This window comes from Manis javanica, chromosome 12, assembly GCF_040802235.1.
Source record: "Manis javanica isolate MJ-LG chromosome 12, MJ_LKY, whole genome shotgun sequence".
Taxonomy (NCBI): Eukaryota; Metazoa; Chordata; class Mammalia; order Pholidota; family Manidae; genus Manis; species Manis javanica.
Window position 1 is genome coordinate 73,476,572 of NC_133167.1, and position 22,773 is coordinate 73,499,344.

The following is a 22,773-nucleotide window of genomic DNA, read 5'->3' on the forward strand; positions in this document are numbered from 1 at the left end:
TGATAAGTAATTATTTTAAATGAGAAATGTATATTTTCCAATTTGCCTTTATTTTAATGAGAAAAGAATAATGGCAGACCAGTGTAATTATTTTCAAAGCAAACTAATAATTAGCATTTGGGCATAAACCTCACTTTTCAAGATTAGCTTTTCAAATACTGTATTACATCTCTTTCAACAAACCTTTCATCAGAATGATTTAGTCATCTAGATAGGGTATCAACTAATATTTAATATACCTCAGAAGAAGCTAGCAAATAAGGTGACATTCTAAGGAGTTTTCCTAATGAGCCAATCGGCACACAGGCAGTTCAGTCATTGGAATTTTTTAAAACTTTTCTTTATTGTGAAATACATCCTGGAGATAGATATATAGATTAGAGGATTGATAGATATAGATAGATAGAAGATAGACAGGCAGAGATGATAGATAGATAGATAGATAGATAGATAGATAGATAGATAGATAGATAGACAGATAGACAGACAGATGATTGATTGATAGATAGATAGATAGATAGATAGATAGATAGATAGATAGATGATAGATAGATAAACTAGATACATAATAGATGGATATAGACAGACAGACATGAAATAATCACTAATGAAATTTCCTGCTATCACCATCTTGGTTAAGGAAGAGACCATCACTAATATTTTATAAGTTATCCCAACCACCTGTCCTAGATCACATCCTGTTATATCTTGGAAAGGTAGTCACTTTCCTGACTTTTATTATAATAAATGTTTTGCTTTTGTTGATAGTTCCTAAGCATTACTATTGCATCCCTAAGTAATATAGTTTAATTTTGTCTGATTTTGAAACTTGTTTATAAATGAATTCTGACATGCTTTCCTTTGTAATTTGCTAGTCTGGGCAATATTTTGTTTGTGAGATTAATCTATGTTAATGTACAGCTATATAAAGCTTTATTTCCATTACCATGTGGTATTTTGCTATATGAAAGTAGCATCAACTATTTATCTGACGTATCAGCAATAGATCAATGTATTGTTTTCATTGGGGACTATTATAAACATTTCTATGTTTTTCTTCTTGGTGCACAAACTTTTCTCTGAAATTGAAATTACTGGGTCATAGATTATTCATTTTCTAAACTTTTCTAAAGAAGGTAAACCCTTCTATTTTGTGTTGTTCCAAACTGCTGCTATCAGCACCATGTGAGAGGTCCCTTTGCTGCATGTCTTCAAAACATGCTGTTGTCAGAATGTAAAATTTTTAAAGGAATGCTGGATGATTTTGATTTGCATTTCTCTAATGATTAATAAAGTTGCACGATCTTTCCATGTGTTTATTAGCCCTTTGGATTTCCCCTGTGGTGAAGAATTTGCTCAAGTTTTTGCCTGTTTTTCTGTTTGTCCTTTTTTTAAATTAAGATATCACTGACATACAATCTTATGAAGGTTTCACATGAGCAACATTGTGGTTTCAGCATTCACCCACATTATCAAGACACCCCCCACTCCATTGCAGTCACTGTCCATCACAGAGTAAGATGCTACAGAGTTGTTACTTGTCTTCTCCGTGCTATACTGCCTTTCCCATGACCTACCTATATTGTGAGTGCTAATTATAAGGCCCCTTGATCTGCTTCTCCCTCCCTGCCCACCCATCCTCTCCAACCCCTTCCCTTGGGTAACCACTAGACCCTTCTTGGAGTCTGTGAGTCTGCTGCTGTTTTGTTCCTTTGGTTTTGCTTTGTTGTTATAATCCACAAATGGGTGAAATCATTTGGTACTTGTCTTTCTCTGCCTGGCTTGGTTCACTGAGCATAATACCCTCTACCTCCATCCATGTTGTTGCAAATGGTAGGACTTGTTTTCCTTTTATGGCTGAATAATATTCCATTGCATATATTAGCACATCTTCTTTAGATAGTTTGTCTTTTTATTATCACTTTTTTAAAAATACAGGTTTATTTATTTATTTATTTAGGTATCATTAATATACAATCACATGAGGAACTTTGTGGTTATATTATCACTTTGTATTCAGTTTATTCTGAATTTTATTGACTTTGCACATCTGTCTTTATATTTATTTTTGGTACCATTTGAAATGTTATCTTTTTTAAAATGCATTTGCTAGCACTTTTTAGCTGATATCATGTGCAACAAAATTTCATAGTGGATTTTGTATCTAACTGCTTTGTAAGCTCTCTTCTTGATTCCAGTATTTTATATTCAGATTCTTTAGGATTTTGTTTTATGTACAAAATCACATTATCTGCAAATATAATGGTAGTTTTCTCCCATCCTTTTTAATCGTTACACTTTTTCTTTAACCTTAATGTATGGCTGAGATCACCCACTCAATACTGAATAAAAGAGGAGTGGAGGTATTTGACTTCCTTTGTCTTGTTCTTGATTTCAAAGAGAAAGTTTCAGTGTTTTGCAGTGGAAATGCCTTTTTTTTTTTTTGGAGATGCTCTTCATCAATGAGTTTCCTTTCTACTTTTAGTTTAAGAGTTTATCAAGAGTTTATCCATTCACTTATCATGAATGGATATTAGTTTTATTAACTGCTCTTTTGCATCTAGTGAAATGAATCTGGTGGTTTACTTCATTCATCTGTTCCTAGGGAAACTGCATTAACTGTTTATACAATATTAAATCCATTTTCCATTCCCAGAATAAACCCCACATCATGATGGCATATGATCTTTTCCATTCAGTGCTATCTCCAGCACTCCATTGTTTATTTAGGGCCTTTATATCTCTATTATTCAGTGACATTGACTTCTAGCATTCCTTTCTCATTCTTATTTGTCAAGTTTTGATGTCAAGATCTTGCAGGCTAGTAAGTGAGAGAGTGTTTCCTCTTTCATGTTATCTGGAAGAGATTGTGTAAGATTAAGATAATTTCTTCCTTGAATGCTTGGTAGCACTCTTCATCCCCATCAGGGGTGAGGTAAAGTTATTCTAAGTATGTGGGCTTTATCTAGCCCTCAGATGATTTCTTGCAAGCTCATCAGTTCATTTTACATGGCCGTTTAAAAATATTTTCTATCGAGCATTTTTTTTTGTCATTATGTAGCAGGAATTCTTCATAACGTTTACTGTGCCATATTGCCAACAACAAAATCTCTACATTTAGTATAAATGTTTGGATAAGTGCAGGACCTGTAGCTGGGACAGCAATAGGTATTTGGAAGCCATTGACTAATGTAGAACAGGCCCTCATTTATCTATAAGCCACTCCTGTAGAAAAACTAGTTGAATTCATAGAGTAACCAGGTTTTTTTTGTGTATACATATGCAAAGAAGAGAGGGGCAATTAACTGTCTTCATAGGTGAGGAATTAGCTGAGGATCTAATGAACAATCTGAAGGCTTCCTGAGAGATATTCAGTGATAAACGTAGCAATGTAACATATTATATTCACCCTATATCAATAATAATTATAATATCCACATATGCTTTTATTAGTGGTTATTATTATATAGAAATGTTCCAAGTTCTTTACATACATCAATTCATTTAATGCTCAAAACCCTGTAATATAGGGATAGTAAGGTAAATAACATAGGCTAATAAAGTATAAGCACTGGGATTTGCAACTTGTAAGTCTGGTTCTAGAAGTCATGCCATTAACTGCTCTGTACTGCTTCTAAATGCATTAGTGAACGAATTTTTAATGTCTAGAGGACTATAATGTTTAGACATCTGATTTTATGTTAACATGAAATATACATTTCTTGTTTTGATATGAGACCATGAACAGGGTACAAGATGAGGCCCACCCAATTGGAGTAAATTCATCCCAACCCTACTGAAGGTCAAACATGACCCTATACTGGAGAAGACCATGACATGAGTTTGATAGCTAACCCATCAACAGGTCAGAGAAGTCCAAGGAGAATGTGAGATAAACAATGGAAGAAGGGGAAGCTTACAAACAGATATGAGGAAACTCCTGGTGAGCCAGTGAAAATAAATTGATGGAAAAAATGAATTAATGGCAAATCAGTTTAAAATAAACATGGAGAAGAAGCTGTACAATCTGGTAAGCATTAAAAATTTCAATAGCATAATGAATCAACAAATCAGTTGCTAATGGTTAAGAAAGCTAAGTCTTACTTGAATGTGCAGACTTCTTGCTGTCTGCTCAATTATACTCATTCACTTAGCAAATCAAGTCAGATAATGTAGAGTCCCATTAAAGATCCCTGGAACTGTTATAATTTTCAGCATTGTGAGACCAGAAGAATAACTTGATAAAACTGAGAATTCAAAATGCTTTCTGCCCTACTGACTGACCTAACACATGTATAAGCCTTCGCCTGGTTCTCAGACTAAATTCCCACCCCAAATCTGGATGACCGCAGAATCCTGCTCCTCAGTCCCAACATAATGGGACTCAGATATTTTTTCCTTAAAGATATGACACTTCTGATATTTCCCAATAATCTATGTGGTTGGAGATATTTGTAAAATAGTTAAATAAGAGCAACTCTTTTTTTTTGAAGGACATTATGTTTACTAAGCTCCCCCCTTCACCAAGTCCCCCCCACATACCCGTTCACAGTCACTGTCCATCAACATAGTAAGATGCTGTAAAATTACTACTTTTCTTCTCTGTGTTGCACAGCCCTCCCCGTGCCCCTTCCCACTATACATGTTAAACGTAATACCCCCTTTCTTTTTTCCCACCCTTATCCCTCCCTTCCCAGCTGTCCTCCCCAGTCCCTTTCCCTTTGGTAACTGTTAGTCCTTTCTTGGATTCTCTGCTTCTGCTGCTGTTTTGTTCCTTCAGTTTTCTTTTGTTCTTATACTCCACATATGAGTAAAATCATCTGGTACTTGTCTTTCTCTGCCTGGCTTATTTCACTGCGCATAATACCCTCTAGCTCCATCCATGTTGTTGCAAATGATTGGATCTGTTTTTTTCTTATAGCTGAGTAATATTCCATTGTGTATATTACCACATCTTTTTTATCCATTCATCTACTGATGGACATTTAGGTTGCTTCCGTATCTTGGCTATTGTAAATAGTGCAGCGATAAACATAGGGGTGCATCTGTCTTTTTCAAACTGGAGTGCTGCATTCTTAGGGTAAATTCCTAAAAGTGGAATTCCTGAGTCAAATGGTATTTCTATTTTGAGCATTTTGAGGAACCTCCATACTGCTTTCCACAATGGTTGAACTAATTTACATTCCCACCAGCAGTGTAGGAGGGTTCCCCTTTCTGCACAACCTCACCAACATTTGTTCTTGTTTGTAAGAGCAACTCTTTATGAAACTTGAGATATGACAATTAGGGTTATTTGAGGAAATCTACTGGCAATTTATGAACATGTTCAGGATAAACCTGAACTTTCAGATGAATGGAGGTCTTAATAAACAGTAGCAGTTTATTTAGGTTTTAATAAGTGCTGTTATAACAAAAGCAAACAAAAAAAATGTTGAGAAGTGAAACTATAAATTTTTTTACATCAGCTCCTGATTTCTAAAACTCAGTTCAAGTAGTTTATTTAACAAGATGCAGACTATAAAAAATTGGAGAAGGTTTACTCTGTACATGCAATTATTTTCTCCCTGTAACAGTTGTACCTCTAGGGAGATGCTCTCAGACTTGCTGATTGAAGGAATTCTCCCTCTGCCAAGAAAACTGGAGTTCTGATGAAAATTTTTTGAATGCAGCTAAATTGTTTATTGCACTTGAGATATAAATAGCTTGCCTCTTGGAGACATGGCATTACCCTCTGACAACAAATAACTAGGTAATGGGGTTCATTTTCCATTTCATTGCATTTCTTAGTGTATATTTGGTCATGACAAAAGGAATCAGGTCCATTTCTTTCCTTTTTATTATGAAAAATGTGATACATATATGCAAGTAGAGAGAAAAGCACAACGAACTAAGACCCAGCTTCAACAATTTTCAACTCCTAAGCACTTTTGTTTCACACACACCCCTGCTCCATATGTCATGTGGATGCACTGTATCTTACTGAACTAATCAGTTGTGGGTGGACTGCTGGGTTGTTTTCAGTCCTTCGCTAGAAGACAATAAATAGTGCTCCAATGGATAATTTTACACATTTGACTTTTTCATATGTTTTCTGTGGAGTAGATGCCTAGACTTGGAATTTTTCTGTCAAAAGCAATTGTCATTTTACTAGATGTAGATTTTTTGGAAAAATGACCTCCACTCTTCTCCTACCTATATTTACACACCCTTTGCCTTGAAACTTTGCAACTCCTCCAGCAACAAATGGTCTGTTTGTTGAATGGTCCACTTATTGAGTTAGCAGTAGGTTTTGACTTGCTTTGGCCAAGAGAATGGGGTGAAAGTGAGCATGTGCAACTCTGATCCCAGGCCTCAAAAAGGCCTTGCAACACTTGTGCTCACTGTCAGGATCATTGCTTCACCTAGGTGAACAGTAGAGGTCAGTCAAGTTGATCGAAGGGTGTAAGGCCGCATAGTGGAGAGCCAAGTCAACTGCTCTTCTCAGTCAATGCCCCAGACATGACAGATGGCCTAGTCATGATCAGCAAAGCTGATCCTCACCTGTCAACAGATGCATGAGAGCTAAGCCATGATTAGAATACCTGCTCAGCTAAGTGCAGCCTAAATATCCAACCCGCAGAACTGTAACCTGAATTAATGTTTGTTGTTTTAAGCTACTAAGTTTTGGTATAGTTTGTTACCCAGCAATAATGAACCACCAAGTTCTCCACAGAACAACCAAATTCTCCTCTGATGGTATTTTATCAATTTGTAATCCCCATAACAATATATGGAAATGTCTAATTCTTCTCTGCCATAGAGTATATTATTGAAATTTTGGATTTTTCCCTTCTTGAAGGTAAAAAGCACAAAAGTGTTGTTTTATTTTGTATCTCTCTTATTATGAAAGAGGTTGGGTGTCTTTTCAGATGATTAAGCATCCCCTTTTTGTGACTTCATTAAAAACTTTGCTTTCCTATCCACCATTAGCATGTTTATTAGAGGACCTGGGCACATCCAACAAAGGAACAGAGATCATTTAAAATCCTGTTTTAAGATAAGCTTCCCCAGATTTTGGCCTATTAGATTCCTTATATCCTCTCCTCCTACTGAATTGAGTTTATAAGAGTTAAGAACACTATTAGTTTCATAAAGTGTTTGCTTTCATTTAAGACCTGAGTAGCCTATTTTGCTGAACAAAAGGAATAAGATAAATTGAAATGATTGATCCTCCACAAGCAGTACTCTGAAAGCAGTCTTATAGGACCAAATCAGAAATCTCTAGCTCAGATGTAACGTAGGATGCATATCCCACATATGATGGACACTGATTTGTTCTGCTAATGGTTCTGGTAATTCATTCCAAGGTAATGTTAGAAATCCATCTTCCTCTAATGGTCAAAGTGAACCACATTAAAAACCACATTATTCACCCCTTTAAGTTAGCAAGTTATCCAAAAAAGACACAAGCATGGAAATAATGTTTGCAAGGAAGTAAAATTTATCATGTTCATGTCCTTTACTAAGTGCTAATGGCCACACAGAGGACAGCCAGAGGAGGAAATCTATGAGTTGGGAATCTGGGTCACCTGCTCCAGGGAAGTCACCCATCTGTCCATACCCATCTTTCTGTGCCCTCCTCCATCTTATCTTTTACTCCAGCAAGTGGGAAACATCTATTTATCCATCTGTCACCTTAAAAGCAGCTGGGCAGGCACTGCTTTGTTCCTACAAACATCTCCAACGTAGACCAATACTAAAACACAATAGATATCCAATACATATTTGTTAAGCTGAAATATGCTGAAAGGTAATTGTTAGTGTATTTAGAATTGGTATTAGTACTTCACAAAAGCTAAGTTCATCTCTAATGCTTACTGCTTCTTAGTGAAATACCTGTGATACATTTCAACTTCATGAACAGTCAGATGTGGCAACAGTACTATGAAACATGGATCAGTAAGAGAATATATGTTGAACTCTGCATGGGAATGAAGTAAGAGGCACACTTTTGAAACAGAGCAATATAAACAGCTTCATTCACCCACCTTTATCCAACACGTATACAAATGCGCAAGACAGTAAAGTCTGCAAATTTAGTCTGGAACCTACTTTTTAATTATCAAGTCCACCAAATCATAAAATGCTTAAAAATTGACTGCTTCAAACTGAATCAATAATTTTCTAATTATACTGGATGTTTATCAGAAATAAACAGGAGGAAATAAATTACACATCAATTTTTTACCCATGACCAGTCCCAGTATTTTGCCAAAGGGTTGGTTTTAGAATTCTTTCTGCAAGAACGTGCTAATGCCAGAGCCAGTCGATCCCCCAAAGATCTGAATGAAAGATTCAAGTCATAGACCAATTGGAAGGTACGTAGAAGAACCAGAATTGAATGGGAGGACTGGAAAGAGGAATTGCTCATGTAAAGGTTTCTGAGAGAGCTAAAGAGGCTCAAAGCTCTTTACACATTTCTACCACTTGTGTGGCAAGCCCAAGACATTGAAGGTGACCCATTCATGTAGGACAGATGTTTCCCATAGGGTGTTCTGAGAAAGCACTAATTCCTCAGAATATACTAAGAAGAAAGGTGGACACTGCATTTCTTAATGCCACAATTTAAATTAGCATTCTGGCTCCTATGTTATTATAACTGGAAACTTAAGTATTTATTATTTGAAACTATATTATTTATATATTCAAGAAACTGTGTAAGTCTCTGTGATGGCTCCTTGGTATTTTAGCATTTTTAATCTTATTTCACATTTAGTAACTTTCTTGCAATAGCCCTGTATAACCAGAACTAGTAAATTATTGTGACTTTCTTAGATTCCTTTTCATTAAAAATGATTTTTAAAATTTTATTAGAAAGAAATATCATGAGCTCCTGACTGTTCACTCTCCAATATCCATTGCAGTCACATAATCCCATTCCTTTTGGCCTTAAATCCCAATTATGATGGATGAAGTGTAAAGAAAGTCTGAGTAATCCAGGGAATGTTCCCTCATGCTTAGAATGATATGGAAAGAGACAGTTGCTCCTTTTTCTTTGGATAATCTCATTTCTGTATGGGATATCAGGCTAAGCTGTTGATTTGCAACAACAAGGGTAAAACCCCAGACCCTTCACTGATGAAGACTGACTGTGGAAGAGTATGGGAAGGTAATCAAGAAGAAAAGCACAAGGGAGAACATAATAAGCAGGAGAGGCAAAGGGCCCTTGGAGACAGCAGAGAAGGTCTGGAAACAGATTGACAAATTCTGACCATTAGAGAGGAAGGATGTGGTAGGAAGAATTTTAATGGAAGGGTGTGTCCCAATGATCCATGCCCTTGTACAATCTCCTCCCCCTGAGTGTGGGTGTGACCTGTGAATAGGAAGGGGCATTACTCTTATGATGGGGTTGAATTATGGCAAAGATGAAAGAATTTCACAGATGTAATTAAGGTACCCCATCAGTTGATTTTGCATTAAAGCAAAGAGAAATTTTCTTGGGTGGGTTTGATATAATTAGGTGAGTCCTTTAAAAGGAGGTCTAGAAGAAAAAAGAAGCTGCAGAGACGCCCTTCTGTTGATCTTAAAGAAGAAACGTGCCATGTTATGGAATTGGGCATATGGCAGGGAATGGTAGGTGGCTTCTAATAGGCAGGACCTCAGTCCTGTAACAGGGAAAGAAACCTTAATTCTGCCAAGAAACAAGCAATAAGTTTGGAAGAGAATTTGAGTTTCAGATGATTCAGCCCCAGTCAACACCTTAACTGAAGCCTTATGAGACCCTGGGCAAATGACTGAGTCCTACATGGACTCTTGATCCACAGAAACTGAGATAATAAATTATAGTATTTTAAGCTGTTAAATTTGTGTTAAATTGTTATTCAGCTATAGAAAACTAATACAAAGGAAAGAAAAAAAAGGATACTGAGATATACTAATTTTTCTTTCAACTTCTTGTTGGAATATCAGATCATGCCCAAGATGGCAAAGAGAAAGATGGCAGGTAAAAGATGAGTGGATAATGAAAAGAGTTTAAAATGGTCCTGTGATAAATTCAGTGAGTTCAGACAGCCTGAATGTGCTTGTGTTTTTGTGCTATCATATACCACTGCTGAAAAAAAATCGTATCATAGACTCCATTTTACATTTTGTGCTCGTAAGTCATTCGCAAACTCTTGTTTGCAAGCATCCTGTATTGCAGTTCACATATTGCAGACATCCCCTCGGTAGCCGAGTTTTTCATTCTCTTCCAATATTTAGGCAACATTCAGTCCTCTCTCACTTTTCCCAATACAGATGTAACTTCACAAATGCTTACCTAAGAGTGTGTGGTTTTGGGGAGAGATGGGGAAGCATGACTACATCAAATGGTAAGACTTTACATGAAAGTAATTTTAAGGACTTCATTAGCCTTCTAGGGTTGCTGTAACAGCACCATAAACTGAGTGGCTTAAGCAACAGAAATTTATCTTTCCCAGTTCTAGAGGATAGGAATTCAAGATCAAGACATCAGCAGAGTTGGTACCTTCTAAGGGCTGTGAAGAAGAACCTGTTTCATGCTTCTCTCCTAAGTGTTTTGTGCTTTGTTGGCAATCTTAGAAGTCTCATGGCTTACAGATGCATCAACCCATCTTGCCTTGATGTTCCCATGGCTTTTTCCCTGTATGTGTGTCTCTTTACATTGTCCTCTCTCTGGGAATGTCTGTGTACAAAATTCCTCTTTCTACATGGACACCCGTCATATTGGATTAGGGTCCTGCCCAATGGCCTCATATTAACTTAATTACCTCTATAAAGACCTTACTTCCAAAAAATGTCATATTCTGAAGTACTAAGGGTTAGTACCTCAATACATCTTTTGTTTTTCATAACAAACATCTTTGTTTTTCTCCACATTTCTCTGGTGACTTGACTATTGCTGTTTTTTCCAGCCTCTGTGATCATATCTGTGTTCCACATCTTTGGTTATATATGTTTTCATATGCCAATGCGCAGGTCCTATACCTGTACAGGATATACATATAAGGCATGTACAAGACTCAAGCAGTTTTCCTGATAAGTCAATAAAGATCAGCTGCCAAATGTTTATGAAACAACCATCAGTGTACATTCTGCATCCATGTTTGGACACTTTTCCTGATGGGAAGCTCTGTGAAAATCAAGAGAAACAAGAAGAGCTAAAATGATAATAAATATCCAAATGCTTATGGATATTTGCATGATGTTGACACCATCCTTTTTCTCTACCCATGTTTTATTTGGTAACTCTGAACCATTTTTCCCTCCAAACTAAATCTTAATCATAAGATACCATGATTTTTATACTAGCTTATTAAATATGTATAGGACATTGAATTAGCATTTACTTATAGGTCTGGCACATCTAAATTCCAAAAACTGATTCTTCTTACCATGACCTGAGTAGTCGTTAAGTTTACATTTAATTAGTAAACTTTGTTTGTTAGCTATATTGAAAAGTGATTACATTGTAAAATGTCTACATTGCAATGTTTCTTCCCCAATGGGATTGTAACCCAATTTTTCACTTCCTGCTAAATTGTTCTATTTATCACAGAAATGCTTTGAATGGTAGAGCTGTTACTTTAATCAATAAAAGACAGAGATTTCAGAAAAATGAATTCAACCTTCCAATCTTTGGATTTCACCACAGAGATGTCTCAAAGTAAAGTTTATTTTAGCCCACAGTACTTGACCCAGCTGCAAAGTCTTTAGCAATGATGGAGGAAATTTAGATTACATGCTGACTTTCTGGGGGAATCTTGGCCTCTTTACTATGTCCTTCAGATATTGTGGGAATGTAACATTGCCTGCAACTCATCTGTCAAACAAACCCAGAGGACAAGTGAGGCTCTTTGAAGGATAATATGTGAAGTCAATCTGAACTGGAGTTTTGGAGTTCTCTTACTGGGAACCAAAGAATCTGATACCCCAGCTCTGTCCTCAATGATCATGATTTAGTTCGGTATAGGACCTGTGCACTGGCACATTACAATGTGTTCCTCTGGTGATGCTCATGGGCAGTCAAAGTTGAAGAGTTGAGTCCCAGAGAAAAAATTCTCTTGTGCTCTCTCCCTTCTTCTAAACATTTTCTATGCACATGAAATTGGACAAAATATGAATGAGCAAACAAAATGCAGAAGAGCCGACTGCAGCCAGTAACGATTAGTGAGCCCCAAGTATTTGTTGACTATCTGTTATGTGCCAGTTGTTCTGTGTGTATTGGGTTTACTGTGGTGGAAACTATACAAAGGTTTTGGCCTCACAGAATTGGTAGTGTCCAGAAGAAAAAGGAGACAGGAAATGGAAAAGCAGACAAAACTAGTTACTAATAATATTTTAAATAATGTAAGCACGCAAAGGATTAAAAAGAAGCATAGGCTTCCATGAGAGCAAATAGCAGGGGAACGTGCCTTCACATACAAAACAGCCAATAACCAAAAGAAAGAGACATTTGTAAAGATGGAAAAAATTAAAGGTAAAAGGCAGCATAACAGGACTTTTTTTTAAAATTAGCCTCCTAGCTTTTATATATGTTCTTTCTCCTTAGACTTTCTTAAGTTGAATGTATCGATCAGGAGTTCTAAGAATCTTAATGAACAATTAATTAATATCAAGTGCAGTTATGCATAGAGCACGAACATAGGTAACCTGCTAACATGGGCCTCCTTACTGGTCCTACCTGACTCTAGAGCCCCATGTAGGCAAAGTTTTGATAAGTATAATTTTTGTCACATGAACTGGTCTGGGCATACAGCTAATCTCACCAACAGTAAGGTCAGTTAAAATTTACAATGTTTAAATTAAAGGAAGAAATTCATAGATTCTGGCAAGCCTGCCCTACTAGGCTTATTTCCCCTGTCAAAATTACTAATACAAATTGATCCAAAGAAAATAATCAGAAATAACTGGATTTATTGTCCTAAAGTGACTTATTTGTTTCTTTGTTTCTCTTCTACTTGTTTCACAGAGATATTGTGAAAACATACTGACTTACTCTTCATAGTCAGTAAAGTCTATAAAGTCTTTGAACCCTTTAGAATGAATTCCATTTTAACTTGCTTTCCTTTTATTGGTGCTTTATTATAGAGATTGGTTTAAAACTTGTGTATGAAATGTGATATATATTAATTTAATATTTTTATATTACCTTCTATAATTCTAATTTGTATTAAAATGCTATACAGTAAGGAAGGCAAATGAGAGTATTTTAATTGTATCTACTTAATGATCAGAAAACATATAGAATGTCCATCACTAACTGATTGAAAGTTTAAATTATTTTTTGTGACAACAGTAATTATTTTCTTCTGAAACAGTGATGTAAAAAAAATCAAATCTATCTGTAGGCTCCTGCACTTACGTTTTAAAGTTTAAGATTAGAAGTGAAATTAAACCCCAACACAATTCTTGGAAACAATTTTTTAACTTGTTTTACTGAAAGAAATTGAAAAAGATACTAAGTATGTGATGAATCACTATGGTCTGTTTTACTCCACTGTTCATACAAACACACACACACGCATATACACAGATTCCTTTTTCCTTTTCACAAATTTCATCTTAAACCACATTTTTAATTCACTTAAACCTAGCAGCAAAATTTTGAAGAGTTTTTGAAGTAAATTAATTGAACTATTTTATCAGTTTGTTATAGAGAAATGTTAAAGTACCTTAATAGCCAGTTGACTGCAATGTTCAATTCCCATTGGCTGGAGTGAAAAAGTTTTCCTTCTTAATTCTCTTTTTCTGATTTGCCAAAAGTAAGACACTATAGAGTTTTGCTTTTAATGGCATTGTGGAACACAACCAAGGTAAAATAATCACGTTTTATTCTAAAGATCTTTTTTGGTTTACCTTTAAGTTTTGTTTGTAATCTCAAGATGTTTTATACTAGTGACTTCTAAAATGTTCATTTTATTATAAAAGACATGCATTCTTTCAGAAATTTTAGAATTGTTGACATCTATATAACACTACTTTACAATACTTTTGTACTCTCAAACACATTAACAAATAAATTACATATTTACAGACTATTATATGTACTTATATAATTAGTATATGTAGTAATTTTATTTAAACAGAGAATATTAAATATGCTATTAGCATTACTCATTATTTTCACTATAATGTAAGAACACAAACACATAAATTGTATAAGACTCAAGAGAAATTTCCTTGTAGGCATTATGACTTGTAAATCTTTATCATGGAATGAATGTTTTTTTCTAAATACATTTTCCAGGATCTCTTGCTGGCTTTAGTGCATCTCCATACAATGGGTATTTTTAGGGGATGGAGAGAAGTAGTCCGTCTCCATATCAATGGGTAATTACAGGGGCCAGCGAGGGCTTCTCTGGACCAGAGAGGTAGGGTGAGGACTCTTCTTCTGTAGCCAGGTCACAAGAGACATGGGGGAGCAGAAGTGGATGACTGCTTGTAAGAAATAAACTTTATTTCTCCTTTTGACTGACTTTGGTTTCAAAGGTATATTGCCCCGGGATTGTCCCCTGAAATTACAGATGTGCATCTTGAGTTATTATACTCTCTTATATGTTTTGTAAATTGTCCTTTAATAATGGAACTAAAATATCAGAGAAGGCAAAACAAAGTTTGAATGTAGAAAGATTGGGAGAATATAATCCTTTTCTGAAATCATAAGTAGCGTTTTAAAATGCATAATTTTTAAACAGAAGACAGCTTAATTGCCTGAACATTCTGATTCCTTGTTTCGCGGGGCTTTTTTGTGCCTATCATCTATTGCTCCAGTAATGGAGAGTAAGGATTAAAGGAAGGCGCCCGTCCTGACAGTTCAGCTCTGGGTGTGCTCATAAATGGCAACAGCCAATTGGATTAATTTCTTTAGAATCACTAACAATCAAAGAATAGAACAGATATATACAAAAGAAAATGAGAAAGAAGTCAGAGCATGTCAACGGAAAATTTGATGAAACAAAGGAATGCAGCAAGAGAAGAAAAGATGGAGAAAAGAGCAAGAAGGTAAAAAAATAATAAAACACCAATAGTAAATCCTACACTATTGGCAATTACTTGAAATAAAATTGGATTAAACTCCTCATTCAAAAGACATAGACTGGCTGAATGGATTAAAAAACAAGAATGAACTCTATACTAACTCTAAGAGATCTACCTTAGGTGTAAAATACACATAGGTTACAAGTGAAAGGATGGAAAAGATACTCCATCCAAACAGTAATCAAATAAAGAGCAGAGATGGCCTTTGGCTACTATCAAAAAATAGAAAGTATGGTGAGTTACGGAGAAACCGAACCATTATGTGCTTTTGGTGGGATTGTAAAATTGTGCAGCTACTATGGAAAACTAAAAAGTTCCTCAGAAATTTAAAAATAGAATCACTATTTGAACCAGCAATTCCACTTTTGGCTATATATACAAAAGAATTGAAAAAAGGATCTTCAGGAGATATTTTCACACCCGTATTCATTGTAGCATTATTCACCATAGCTAAGATGTGGAAGCAATCTGAATGTCCATCGATGGTTAAATGGAAATGTGGTATATAAACACAGAGGATATTATTTGGTCATTAAATAAGAAGGAAATTCTGTCCCATGCTCCAGCATTAATGAACCTTGAGGACATTACATTAAGTGAAACAAAGCAGTCAAGTAATGCATGATTACATTTACATGGTTGACCTGAAGTAATGAGATGTAAAGAAACAAAGTTGAATGTTGTTTTAGGTTGAACATGATGTCAGGATTAGGGGAGAGCATAACAGAGTTGTTCAATGGATGTAGAGTTGTAGTCACGTAAGATGGAAGAGTTCTAGAAATCTATTGTACAATAATGTGCATGTAGTTGGCAATAATGAGTGTATACTTGAAAATTCTCAGTGAGGATATTTTTATGTTATGCATTATTGAATCACAATAAAATTTGCTAGAACACTCATATTTGAAAGACAGCATAGCAATTTTCCTATTATGGCTCAGCCTTAAAATTGCATTCAGGTTAAAATTCTGTAATGTCATTTTGATTTTTTGGCTAAAACCCATTCAAACATGTCATTTATCTTTTAAACATCAGTTTGGCACTATGACAAGCTTACAAAGCTTAGGAAATTTTACTTTATATCTTTTTTGATATTATTTTAGTGCTCACTGGCATGGCTGGATGTGTTTCACACTTCCATCTTCCAAACCTTAAATATTTTTTAATCCTTAAAACTATAGTGATAACTGTCCTCTGCTGGTTCTGGCCTGATATAAGGATTGAAAGTTACGGCATTTCACATATGTCCTCATAGAAAGACCTTGAATGAATTGTATCTCATTGGATCTGTATGCTTGTGTGTGTGTGTGCGTGCAGGTGCATGTTATTTTTCCAATTGCTTAGGGGGAACCTGTCTGGTGGGAAAAGAACATACAAAGTTTTGTTTTTTCAGGTCACGTTAGCTGACTGATTTTCCACTGCCTTCAGTGAGACTTCCCAATCAGCCTCCCCTTGGAATAATTGCAGCAGGAACAATGGTACAGCAGCAGGAATTCAAGTGTGAGTTTTCCTAACAAATGTATTCCTAGCACCCCTTCTTTCCTTCTGTTCCCTCCCTCCCTTCTCCTGCCTTCCATCCCAATGCCTCAGCAAATTGGAACAGCAGAGTCTACTTTTGTAGCTAGCGACTTTCCATACCTTCTCTCTGCTGTTTGCGGCACTGACTTGCCCTTTAATTCCTTCTAAACCAGGGAGTCAGTCCTCTTGTTTCTCTGCCTACACATCTAATATTTCAATTATTGCATTTCAAGTTATATAGTGGAAAAGTGACTTTGAACAAATCCCTTAAAATCATTAAAAAAAACTTAGTTTGGAAATAATTTTAGATTTATGGAAATATTAAAGAATAGTGCAACATTCTTGTATACCTTTTGCCCAATGTCCTCTAAAATTACTATCTTATAAATCTTATAAAATCACAGTACATCTATCAAAACTAAGAAATCAACATTGGAACAAAGCTACTAAACTACAGACTTCCTCATATAGTTCATCAGGTTACCCTCTAATCTTAGTATCAGTGTTTACATCCTTAAAATGGGTGTAATATCATCTACCTTGTAAAGTATTTGTGTGGACCAGAGAGAATGTAGGTAAAATTCCTGTAGCATGCGCGCGCAAACCCGTAACTCCGGCGGGTGCGCAGTAGCTGCAGGCACCGCCCCCGCCGTATTCAGGAGTCAGTAGCGTCGCGAGCGTCGTTGGGAGTAGCTGCTCCCGCAGCTGTGTCCGTGCTGCGGTCTGTGGTCCCTGTCCGGGCGCATCCTGCCCTCCGTCCCGTCCAGTTCCGCCACCTCCAGTCTGGCGCCATCGGGCGGCGCGACCTGGACCCCCGCAGCCGCCGCCGCCGTCGAGGGGCAGAGGCGCAGGAGCATCTCGTCCGCCGCCGCGCGTGGGGCCGCCTGTCCCCCACCAACCGTCTCGCCAAGGGCGTGGAGAGCTGGCCGGGAGGCGGTTTTCGCCGCCGCGGACCTGCAGCGGAGCGTCCAGAGCGGTCCCCGCTTCAGGGGTGAAGACGACAGCGACAACTCTACGGGCCGGAAGGTACGTGGCCGCGGGGCTCGGCGCGGCCTGGACGGGGCGCAGGGACCCCTGCCTTCCCCTGCGGGCGCGGCGGACCCGTGAGGGAGTCGGCTGTGCGAGTGGCTCGGCGGGCGGCCGACGCGCGTGGGGTCCTCGCGGGGCCCGGCCGAGGCCGCAGGCGGAGGGGCCGGGCCGGGCCGCGCACACGGGGAGGCCGGCGGGCGTCTTGCCGTGTGTGCAGTGTTTCGGCGGCCGCCTCGAGGGCCGTGCGAGCTGACGGGCGGGTGGGACCCGTGGCGCGGCGGCGGGGGAGAGGCCGCCGGAGGCAGCAGCTTCAGAATGAACAATTTGTTTCGTGAGCCACCTGTCGTACTTTTGATTTGGGGTTACCGCTTCAATTTCCTTGCTGGTCATTGGTCTGTTCAGATTTTCTGCTTCTTCCTGGGTCAGCCTTGGAAGGTTGTATTTTTCTAAAAAGTTGACCATTTCTTCTAGGTTGTCCAGTTTGTTACCATATAATTTTTCATAGTATTCTCCAATACATCTTCATATTTCTGTGGTGTCAGTAGTGATTTTTCCTTTCTCATTTCTGATTGTTTATGTGTGTAGACTCTCTGGATAGGGGTTTATCTATTTTGTTTATTTTCTCGAAGAACCAGCTCCTGCTTTCCTTGATTCTCTCCATTGTTTTATTCATCTCGATTTTATTTATTTCTCCTCTAATCTTTATTATGTCCCTATTTGTGCTGACTTTGGGCCTCATTTTTTCTTCTTTTTGTAGTTTAGATAATTGTGAGGTTAGACTGTTCATATGGAATTGTTCTTTTCCTGAGGTTGGGCCCGTATTGCAATATACTTCCCTCCTAGCACCGCCTTTGCTGCGTCCCACAGATTTTGCGTTGTCTGAATTATTGTTGTCATTTGTTTCCATATATTGCTTGATCTCTTTTTATTTTGTCATTGATCTATTGGTTATTTAGGAGAATGTTGTTAAGCCTCCATGTGATTGTAGGCTTTTTTGTCATCTTGTAATTTATTTCTAGTTCTATACCCTTGTGGTCTGAGAAGCTGGTTGGTACAATTTCAATGTTTTTGAATTTACTGAAGCTCCTTTTGTGCCCTAGTATATTATCTATTCTTGAAAATGTTCCGTGTGCACTTGAGAAGAATGTGTATCCTGCTGCTTTTGAGTGGAGAGTTCTGTAGATGTCTGTAAGGTCCATCTGTTCTAATGTGTTGTTCAATGCCTCTGTCTCCTTATTTTCTCTCTGGTTCATCTGTTCTTTGGAGTGAGTGGAGTGTTGAAATCTCCTAAACGAATTCATTGCATTCTATTTCCCCTTTTAATTCTGTTAGTATTTGTTTCACATATGTAGGTGCTTCTGTGTTGGGTGCATAGATATTTATAATGGTTATATCTTGTTGTTAAGTTGACGCCTTTATCATTATGTCATGTCCGTCTTTGTCTCTTGTGACTTTCTTTGCTTTAAAGGTTATTTTGTCCAGTACACATACTGCAACACCTGCTTTTTTCTCCCTTTTAGTTGCGTGAAATATCTTTTTCCATCTCTTCAGTTTTAGTCTGTGTATGTGTTTGGGTTTGAAGTGAGTCTCTTGTACGCAGCATATAGATGGGTCTTGTTTTTTTTTCCACTCAGTGACTCTATGTCTTTTGTTTGGTGCATACAGACAATTTACATTTAGGGTGATTATCGATAGGTATGTACTTATTGCCATTGCAGCCTTTAGATCCGTGGTTACGAAAGGTTCAAGGGTACCTTCATTGTATCTTAGAATCTAACTTAACTCACTTAAATGTGCTATTACAAACACAATCTAAAGGTTATTGTTCTTTTCCTCCTCATTGTTTATGTATTAGGTATCATATTCTGTACTCTTTGTCTATCCCTTTTTGTTACCTCTGGTGACAGCTGTTTATTTTAACCTTAGAACACTTCCATCTATAGCAGTCCCTGCAAAATATACTGTAGAGATGTTTGGTGGGAGCTAAATTCTCTCAGCTTTTGCTTATCTGGAAATTGTTTAATCCCTTCTTCAAATTTAAATGATAATCTTTTTCTTTAAAGTTTTTATTAAGTTATTACTACTATTATTTTTTTGTATGGTTCATCTACAGTTACATGAGCACCATTATGTTTACTAGACTCCCCCCATCAATAAGTACCCCCCCACATACCCCATTACAGTCAGTGTCCATCAGCATATTAAGATGGTATATAATCACTACTTGTGTTGTACAGCCTTCCCCATATCCCCCCTACATTATGTCTGTTAATAGTAATGCCCCTTTTTTCTCCCTTATCCCTCCCTTCCCACCAATCCTCCCCAGTCCCTGTCCCTTTGGTAACTGTTAGTGCTTTCTTGGGTCCTGTGAGTGTGCTGCTGTTTTGTTCCTTCAGTTTTCTTTTTCTTTGTTCTTATACTACACAGATGAGTGAAATCATTTGGTACTTGTCTTTGTCCGCCTGGCTCATTTCAAAGAGCATAATACCCTCTAGTTCCCTCTCTGTTGTTGCAAATGGTAGGATTTGCTTTCTTCTTATGGCTGAAAAATATTGCATTGTGTATATGTACCACATCTTCTTTGTCCATTCATCTACTGGTGGACACTTAAGTTGCTTCCACTTCTTGGCTATTGTAAATAGTGCTGCAATAAACAATGGGGTGTATATGTCTTTTTCAAACTCGGCTGCTGCATTCTTAGGGTAAATTCCTAGGAGTGGAATTCCTGGTTCAAATGGTATTTCTATTTTGAGCTTTTTGAGGAACCTCCATACTGCTTTCCACAATGGTTGAACTAGTTTACATTCCTGCCAGGCCCACTTGTCCATTTTTCCTTTTGTTTCCCTTGCCTGGGGAGATATGTTCATGAAGAAGTTGCTCTTGTTTATGTCCAAGAGATTTTTTCCTATGTTTTTTTCTAGGAGTTTTATGGTTTCATGACTTACATTCAGGACTTTGTTTAATGCATTTTGAGTTTATTTTGTATATGGATTAGACAATAATCCAGTTTCATTCTCTTACATGTAGGTATCCAGCTTTGCCAACAACAGCTGTTGAAGAGGCTGTCATTTCCCCATTGTGTATCCATGTCTCCTTTATCATATATAGATTGACCGTATCTGCTTTGGTTAAAATCTGGAATCTCAATTCTGTTCCTCTGGTCTATGGCTCTGTTCCTGTGCCAGTACCAAATTGTCCTGATTACTGTGGCTTTGTAGTAGAGCTTGAATTTGGGAAGGGAGATCCCCCCTGCTTTATTCTTCCTTCTCAGGATTGCTTTGGCTAGTCTGGGTCTTTTGGTGGTTCCATATGAATTTTTGAACTATTTGTTCCAGTTTGTTGAGTAATGGTGTTGGTATTTTGAAAGTGATTTCATTGAATCTGTAGATTGTTTTAGGCAGGATGGCCATTATGACAATATTAATTCTTCCTACCCAAGAGTATGGGATGAGTTTCCATGTATTAGGGTCCTCTTTAGTTTCTTGTAAGAGTGTCTTGTAGTTTTCAGCGTACAGGTCTTTCACTTCCTTGGTTAGGTTTATTCCTATGTAGTTTATTATTTGTCATGCAATTGTGTATGGAATTGTTTTCCTGATTTCTCTTTCTTCTAGTTCATCGTTAGTGTACAGGAATGCAACAGATTTCTGTGTATTCATATTGTTTCCTGCAACTTTGGTGAATTCAGATATCAGTTCTTGTAGTTTTGGAGTAGATCCGTTTGGGTTTTTTATGTACAATATCATGTCATCTGTAAACAGGAAGAGTTTGACTTCTTTCTTGCCAATCTGGATGCCTTTTATTTCTTTGTGTTGTCTGAATGCCGTGGCTAGGACCTCCCAAACTGTGTTGAATAAAAGTGGGGAGAGTGGCCGTCCTTGTCTTGTTACCGATCTTGGAGGAAATGCTTTCAGCTTCTCACTGTCAAGTATGATGTTGGCTGTGGTTTTCTCATAAATGGCCTGTATTATGTTGAGGTACTTGCCCTCTATACCCATTTTGTTGAGAGTTTTTATCATTAATGAATGTTGAATTTTGTTGAATGTTTTTTCAGCATTTGTGGAGATGATCATGTGGTTTTTGTCCTCCTTTTTGTTGATGTGGTGGATGATGTTGATGGATTTTTTAATACTGTACCATCCTTGCATCCCTGGAATATATCCTACTTTTTCATGACCTTTTTAGTGTATTTTTGAATTCTGTTTGCTAATATTTTTTGAGTATTTTCGCATTTATGTTCATCAGGGGTACTGGTCTTTAATTTTCTTTTTTTGTGGGGTGTTTGCCTGGTTTTTGATATTAGGGTGATGGCTGCCTGATCATATGAGTTTGGAAGTATTCCTTCCTCTTCTACTTTTTGGAAAAGTTTAAGGAGGAACGGTATGAGATCATCACTAAGTGTTTGATAAAATTCAGCGGTGAAGCCATCTGGTTCAGGGATTTTGTTCTTAGGTAGTTTTTTGATTACCAGTTCAATTTAGTTGCTAGCAATTGGTCTGTTCAGATTTTCTGTTCTCTGTGGGTTAGCCTTGGATGGTTGTATTGTCTACTAAGTTGTTCATTTCTTCTAGGTTATCCAGTTAGTTAGCATATAATTTTTCAAAGTATTCTCTAATAATTCTTTGTATTTCTGTGGTGTCCATAGTGATTTTTTTCTTTCTCATTTCTGATTCTGTTTATGTGTGCAGGCTCTCTTTTTTTCTTGATTAGTCTGGCTAGGGGTTTATCTACTTTATTTTCTCAAAGAACCAGCTCCTGCTTTCATTGATTCTTTGTATTGTTTTATTCTTCTCGATTGTATTTATTCCTGCTCTCATCTTTATTATGTTCCTCGTTCTGCTGACTTTGGGCCTCATTTGTTCTTCTTTTTCTAGTTCTGTTAATTGAGTTTAGACTGCTCATATGGGATGGTTGTTCTTTCACCAGGTAGGCCTGTATTGCGATATACCTCCCTCTTAGCACCGGCTTGTCTGTGTCCCACAGATTTTGCGTTGTTGAATTATTGTTGTTATTTGTCTCCATATATTGCTTGATCTCTCTTTTTATTTGCACATTGATCCATTGGTTATTAGGAGCATGTTGTTAAGCCTCTATGTGATGGTAGGCTTTTTCATGTTATTTGCATAATGTATTTCTAGTTTCATACCCTTGTGGTGTGATAAGCTGCATCATTTTTGGGAGCTCGTGCAGGAT

General features: G+C 37.2%; 1 protein-coding gene across 1 annotated transcript in view; it reads left to right on the top strand.

The window, feature by feature from the left end:
• The first annotated feature begins 16,684 nt into the window (after positions 1-16,684).
• Positions 16,685-22,773, top strand: part of LOC140845111 (ral guanine nucleotide dissociation stimulator-like) — a 41,552-nt gene continuing 35,463 nt past the window's right edge. Inside the window, exon 1 of the mRNA XM_073218865.1 lies at positions 16,685-17,580. The gene's annotated coding sequence lies outside the window, so the exon portion shown is untranslated. The remainder of the gene's footprint in view (positions 17,581-22,773) is intronic.